Genomic DNA, 7,492 nt, shown 5'->3' with positions numbered 1-7,492 from the left:
GGAGACTGCTCTCCTAACAGTGACAACTGGGCTTCGCCCCCTCACCACAAATTTAAGATGACATCACAACGCATCAACAAGTAGTTATCTAGAAATCTCTCTAAATCTCCGCCACAGCCATAGCTAAATTTAAAGCCATCAAGATACTCATGCCCTTGACGTTAACCCATTGGTTCACCGTATGGTGGACCCGGCTCCCAGAAGACCATCCAATCAGGGTCCTATGCCCCTCTTGAATTAGTCAAAAAAGATCAGCAGGTCTTTCGTGCCACCTCAAAAGGCTGGCCTCTATGACCACCTACTGCAGTAGGGGTAACACCATCTAAGCCAAGTGATACAAGTATATCTCCACATGGAGTACAATAGCTAGAACAATAATCAACATCCAAGAATAGCTACCATTTTCACAAGGAAAAGATAAACACAAAGGCATAACCAAAGTTTTTAAACAAATCGTTTCTTTTGAACAACAATATTTTGCAAGTATCGATCCTCAATAAATAAACTCATTTCAAGTCAATCAAAACCTTGATTCATAAGTATAAAAACCAATAAAACTTTACTGAAGCAACAGTAGAATTATGGATAATCAATCCCACTCACAACTTTGATGATTACATTTCCCTGAACGCTAATCCTCGGCTAGCTCCTTGCCTTGTACCAAGACTTCACCTCTTTGCCAAAGCACAACAAAAACACCAACAAGAATTAGACACAAAAACTAAACACTAAAACCCTAGGTTTCTCTAATAAACAACTATAAATTGATCTCAGGTTTTGCTCAAAATTAGGTTTTCAAGTCACCAATGAATTTCTAAGGGTCTGAGCTTCATTCTAAACCAAATAAGCCAAAGAAATGACTAAAGTTCACTAGTGCTATAGTACTTCTACAGTAAATAAGAATTGCTATAATAAAACCGACCCTTACAAAATGATTTTTTGCAGATTTTTACATCGTCTAACCAAGAAATTTCATTACAAAAATGAATTACAAAGAATCACAACATCGTTGGCTTCGATTTAAGCCTAAAATCACCCATACAATATGCTCTAATCCTAGGTTTTCAAAAAATACAAAAACGATGAAATACTAGTAAAATCTAAAATAAAAACGGTGAAGAGGTCTATAGTTTGAGTTCGTCAAAATCGGGTTAATAGAAAAATTCCAAGGGAGTACGACCGAATGAGAGAAAGAAAGAAGAAGAAACTAATGTTAAATTCGGGCTACTACAGTACCAAGCTGCTACAATGCCTAGCTGAAAGAACTACAATCATGGACTTGGTTTAGCTATAGTACATACTGGTTATAATATCCAGACCTCTCCTAAAAACCTAGCAGCCTCCTCTTGCTCCCTTAAGACCTCTCCTCCCTCCTCTTTATCACGCTACGACAAAAAGGAGTGGACTCTACATCATCCCACCTCCTAGTCACCGTAAGGCTCAAAACAACCACGCTAACACAACTTACTAAAGAAAAAGACAAAATCCACAACAGAACCAGCAAGAGTTCCAAATACAACCAAAAAGTGCATATACAGGAACAGTACACAAAACTCAAGTCTAGTGGATCCATAAAGTTTACATGGATATTACACACTAACCCAAACAAGGGAAAAAAAGGGTAGGTCACTCTACTGCTTGCCAAGCACAACTGAGTCCAATGTCACAGTCTAAGAAAGAAGAAAGGAGAGTGGTGAATAACAAGTGTTACCCAATGGGTGGTGATAGCATAGATATAACAGAGTAATAAAGTATTTCAAATAGTAGTAACCACAATAATAATAACATATAAAAGGAGTTCCAAGTATTTAACAGATTAACAGATAACACAATGATTTATAAACAGTACAGGTAAGTAACATTTTTCAACACATTGAGCACCGCTCAAAATATAGGCTGGCCTCAAACAATTCTCGAGCTAATCGTGGTCACGACTAACTATGGGATCACTAAGGTGTTTTAAAACTTTTAAAATTCAAAATGATGTCTTCCTTGGTATTGGCCACTGAGATCCCCGTGTGGTGATCCTGGGTTTCTCACAAATAAGAACCCCGTGTAGCAAGAAAGAAAGCCACGTTGCCTTATCCTCTCATTTTCAAATTTTTTTTGAAGAAAAGGGAAATTACCAAAATGCCCTTCTAATAGAAAATAAAAAGAAAAGGGTCCAAAAGACTGTTTTGCCTCTAGTTTTCAACTGGTTTTCACATACAACCTACTGTACAATCATGCAAGTATGCCACTAGTGCTAAATGACCATTTTACCACTAATGCATGCACAAGAATGTAAAAGAGGCCTAGGTCAAAAATCAAGACGGGTACCACACGCTACCCTCGAAAATCAGATCGAAAATCAAGACTCACTGAATAAATAAGGGTATTTCTCTCTCATGAATTGTTCAGGTTCCCAGGTTAACTCCTGAATCTGATCGCTTTTCCAAATGACTTTTACAACTGGAACCACCTTTCCTCGAAGCACTTTTTCTAGCCGATCCAGGATACGGACCGGTCTCACTTCAAATGTCAAATCTTCTCAAAGTCCACTGGGGAGTGTTTCAAGTGTATGCGACGGATTGGGCACATACTTCTCCAACAACGAGACGTGGAAAACATTATGGATCTTCTCTAACTTTGGTGGCAACTCCAGTTTATAAGCCACTGCCCCAATTTTCACAAGTATCAGGAATAACCCAATATAACGAGGATTTAGCTTTCCCCTCCTACGAAATCATATTACTTCCTTCCAAGGTGATATCTTCATAAAAACTCTATCACCCACTTGAAACTCTAAATCTCTTCTCCTGTTATCAGCATAACTCTTTTGTTGATCCAGGGCCACTTTTAACCTGTCTTGGATTACTTTCACTTTTTCTATGGTTACTTCAATCAGTTCCACACTTTGCAACTTTCTTTCACCGACTTCACTCTAACAAAGAGGTGTTCGACACTTATGTCTATACAACACTTCATAAGGAGTCATACCAATACTTGCGTGAAAACTATTGTTATAAGTGAATTCCACAAGAGGTAGATGCATGTCCCAACTTTTCTGGATATCGAGAACACAAGCCCTCAACATTTTCTTAAGTGTCTGGATCGTACGTTTTGATTGGTCATTTGTCTGAGGATGGTATGCCGTACTGAATCTCAAAGTGGTCCCCAGAGCCTGATCAAACTTCAGCTAAAACTGAGATGTAAATCTCGGGTCACGATCTGACACAATTGAAATAGGTAACCTGTGGAGTTTAACAAACTCGCTTATAAATAGCTTCGCTAGCCTTTCCAAAAAATATTTGGTATGAAAAATGGGTTGATTTCATCAAACGGTCCACAATAACCCATACAGCATCATGCCCCTGAAGAGTACGCGGTAACCCAATCACGAAATCCATAGTAATATGCTCCCATTTCCACTCTAGGATAGGCAAAGGTTGAAATAGTCCCACTAGTTGTTGATGCTCCACTTTTACTTGCTGGCACACTAAGCATCTTGCTACAAACTCTACAATCTCGTTCTTCATTCCAGACCACTAATAATTCTCCCTGATCGTACGGTACATCTTAGTGCTGCATGGATGGATTGCATAGGCTGAGGAATGAGTTTCCTCTAAAATAGCATTTCTAAGTCCTGTATCCTTTGGAATACAAACTCTTCCATGAAATACAACAATACCGTCATTGGGAAGCCCAAATTACTAGGTTCACATTTTGCCAACCTCCATATTTCTTTCATTAACTCTTCATCTGCTCTCTGAGATTCTTGAATCTGTTCAAGTAATGACAGTCTTACTACAAAAATTACCAACAGAACTCCTTTTGGCTCAGACTTAAGTCTCATATCTATGTTATGAAGAACTGCAAGTTAAGACCGATAAGATGCTGTAGTAGAAGCTAGAGAAGTTGATGTTTTCCTGTTTAGAGCATCTGCTACCACATTAGACTTCCCTGCATGGTAGTCAATCATCATATCATAATCCTTGATCAACTCTCGCCATCTACACTGGCTCAAGTTTAGCTCCTTTTGAGTGAATAAATACTTTAAACTCTTATGATAAGAGTAAATCAAACATCTCTCTCCATAGAGATAATGTCGCCAGATCTTTAAGGTAAAAACCACTGCCGCTAACTCTAAATCATGGGTAGGATAATTCAACTCTTGTTTCTTCAACTACAGAGAAGCATTAGCTATCACCCTCTCATCTTGCATCAATACACAGACAAGACCTTATCATGAAGCATCACTGAACACTACAAACTCTTTACCACTAGTAGTCAGAGTAAGCACTGGCACTAAAGTCAGGCGGTTCTTTAATTCTTGGAAACTGTTCTCACATTTCTTATCCTACTCAAACTTTACCTCCTTTCGAGTTAACCGTGATAAGGGTGCAGCAATCTAAGAAAACCTGTCAACAAAACGTCGGTAATAGCCCTCCAAACCAAGGAAACTTCGAACTTCAGATACACTCTTTGGTTGTTCCCAATCTATGATTGCTTCAAATTTCCTTTATTCTATACAAATTCCTTCTTCGGACACCATATGTCCAAGAAAGATAACTTCCTGTAACCAAAACTCACACTTCGAGAATTTAGCATACAACTTCTTTTCTCTAAGAATCTGCAATACTGTACGCAAATGTTGCACATGCTCTTCTTCAGTTACTGAGTAAATCAAAATATCGTCAATGAATACAATCACACACTTGTTGAGATATGGTCTGAAGACTCTGTTCATCAGGTCCATAAAAGCAGCTAGGCATTAGTCAAACCAAATGGCATGACCAGAAATTCATAATGCCCGTATCACGTACGAAACGCTGTCTTCGGCACATTACCCTTTTTGATCTTTAATTGATGGTAACCGGACCAAAGGTGAATATTTGAAAACACTCTTGCCCCATGCAACTGGTCAAACAAATCATCTATTCTGGGTAAAGTATACTTGTTCTTGATGGTCACCTTGTTCAACTACCGGTAATCTTTACACAATCTGAAGGAACCATCCTTTTTCTTCACAAAGAGAGCTGGCGTACCCCAGAGTAACACACTCGGGCGTACAAACCCTTTGTCTACCAAATCCCATAACTGTACTTTTAACTCCTTAAGTTCTGTTGGTGCCATGCGATACAGAGGAATGGAGATTGGAGCAGTACCCGACAGCAAGTCAATAGCATACTCAAACTCTCGATCTGCAGGAAATCCCGGCAATTCCTCAATAAATACATCCTTAAACTCCTAAACAATGGGGACATTCTTGAAGTTTCGTGCAACAATTCTTATATCCACTATATGGGCCAGGTATGCTTCACATCCCTTACGCACCAATTTTCTTTCTTACACAGAAGATATCACACACCTCGAAAGAACCTTTCTTTCACCCTCAAGCACAATGCTAGATCCATGAGAGGTCTACAGGGTTACTTCTTTTCTAAAGCAGTCAATGGCAACTTTATGACTGTTTAACCAGTACATCCCAAGTATGGCATCAAAAGCTCACATCTCTAACGGGATCAAATCTACCTCAAAGTCTATACCCTTCACCTTGATAGGACATCCTTAGAAAACTACCTTTTTGGCAATCTCTTCGCCAATGGGTGTTTGGATCACAAGTTCACAGTCTAAAGGAGAAGTTATTCCATCAACATGACATGCAAATGCAGTGCTAACAAAAGATCTCTCTGAACCTGAGTCTATCAAAACATATGCATCATTCTGAAAGATGGATACAGTACCTGTAATCACGTTGGGTCTGTCCTCGGCTTCCTCATTGGTCATGGCAAAAACTTTGGTCTAAGAATGGGTCTGTGGTTGCTGTGTTTCACCTTGTGGAATATTATTAGCAGCATCTGATCTGGTTGGGGCAACTGATGCAGACCCTGTGGGCCCCGGGCGTTTTTTTATTTAATTATGCATGCATGGAAGTTACGGAATTTTATTTAGTTATATTTATATTTTATTTAGGTTTTCAAAACCTTAGTCGTCGGCCCTTCGTTTCTACCGTGGTAGATCCCTGTTTGGATTAACAAAGAGGGAGAGATCTAGCCTCTTTCCTCTTTTTTTTTTGTGTGTGGCGTCGGCGACGAGGCCGCAGATAGGTCTCTTCATTAAAGGTTTTGTGTCGTTTTCATTGTGAGGTAAGCTTCCCCTTCATTGGATTTTTAGCCAAGTGTAGAATCGTCTTTATTTCTCTTTTAGATTTTGATTTGATATTGTTGACGTGCTAGATTAGCTTTGTGTAGAAAATTTCTCTTGCAACTTGAATTTACCTTTGATCTGGCCCTTCCTTGTCCTCATAGGGATATCTGTTTGCCTAACCATTATTTGTTTTTCTTATGAAACTGATAGAATTTAGTTAAATCCCATATTTGATGTTTAGATGTTGACCATGTATGGTATGATTGCATGATAGTTGGACTGGTTGCCTTGGTAATCTTTTTCTGTTACTTTATTATTTGTTTGTTTATAATAGATATCAGATGTCTTCTAAGATTATGCAATTAATGTCTCGCATAACCCCTCATTTTGCTGATTAGTTGCTTGTTTTACTCAAGCTTGTGGTAAATCAATTAAAAGACTGAGTTGATGTTCTTCCAAATTACTAAGTTTATAGGTTAAGCATAATATTATGCAAAATACTTTTGTTGTAATTGTAGTTTTTGGATCGGGATCCCTGTTATTTTAGTTGCAAATATTTTCATCCATTTCACATGTATTTGCTTATGTGTGTTTGATTGTTGCTCATCCCATATTCTGCCAAGTTTATTTATTTATTTATTTAGTTATCTATGTTTGAGTATGGACTAAGTACATGGTGTGTGTTTGATTTAGTATCTAAGTAGCTAGCTTGGTTTGATCAATGGTTATTGTTTTAATTTAACTTTGGAATCTAAGACAAAGTGCAATGTTCATGTTTAGGGTCTTCTCTCGAATTCTGATTTTAGTGTCCAAGTGGATTATATAGCTTGGGGATTTTTCCAGGTCAGTAAACTACATATAAACCTATACATATGTATATATATATATAATTTCTGATTCGAAATGATTTACATAATTATTTAATTACTTTGGGTTTTATTGTTAAAACCATTCATGGTGTTATGTTTAAATGTTTTGGGTTAAGATACTGTATCTACCATTATCTTCAAAATTTATAGATTTTTATTTATATATTATTTGTTTATTTAATTGATTCTAATACTCAATTTAATTATGGAATTAGGCTTAACTTGATTGCCACTGTTTTGCTAATATATTATATATTCTTATTTTATTTTACTTTGAACTTCTAGAAACAATGGCTATTTAAAGATTGAAATGGTTGCATAAATCATGATTTATAATTTTTAATATGCATTCTGTTATGGATTACTTATATTTTAAATATTGTGGTTACCTGCTTTATTAAATTTTACTTATTCTTGTCACATATTGGCATCAACTCATTATGAAATAATTAGAATTAATTTTATTAAAAAAACGGGTTCAACAAATTTCATTA

Source organism: Dioscorea cayenensis, unplaced genomic scaffold (assembly GCF_009730915.1).
Source record: "Dioscorea cayenensis subsp. rotundata cultivar TDr96_F1 unplaced genomic scaffold, TDr96_F1_v2_PseudoChromosome.rev07_lg8_w22 25.fasta BLBR01000861.1, whole genome shotgun sequence".
Taxonomy (NCBI): Eukaryota; Viridiplantae; Streptophyta; class Magnoliopsida; order Dioscoreales; family Dioscoreaceae; genus Dioscorea; species Dioscorea cayenensis.
The sequence above is the reverse complement of the archived record's forward strand: the minus strand, read 5'-3'. Positions refer to the sequence as shown.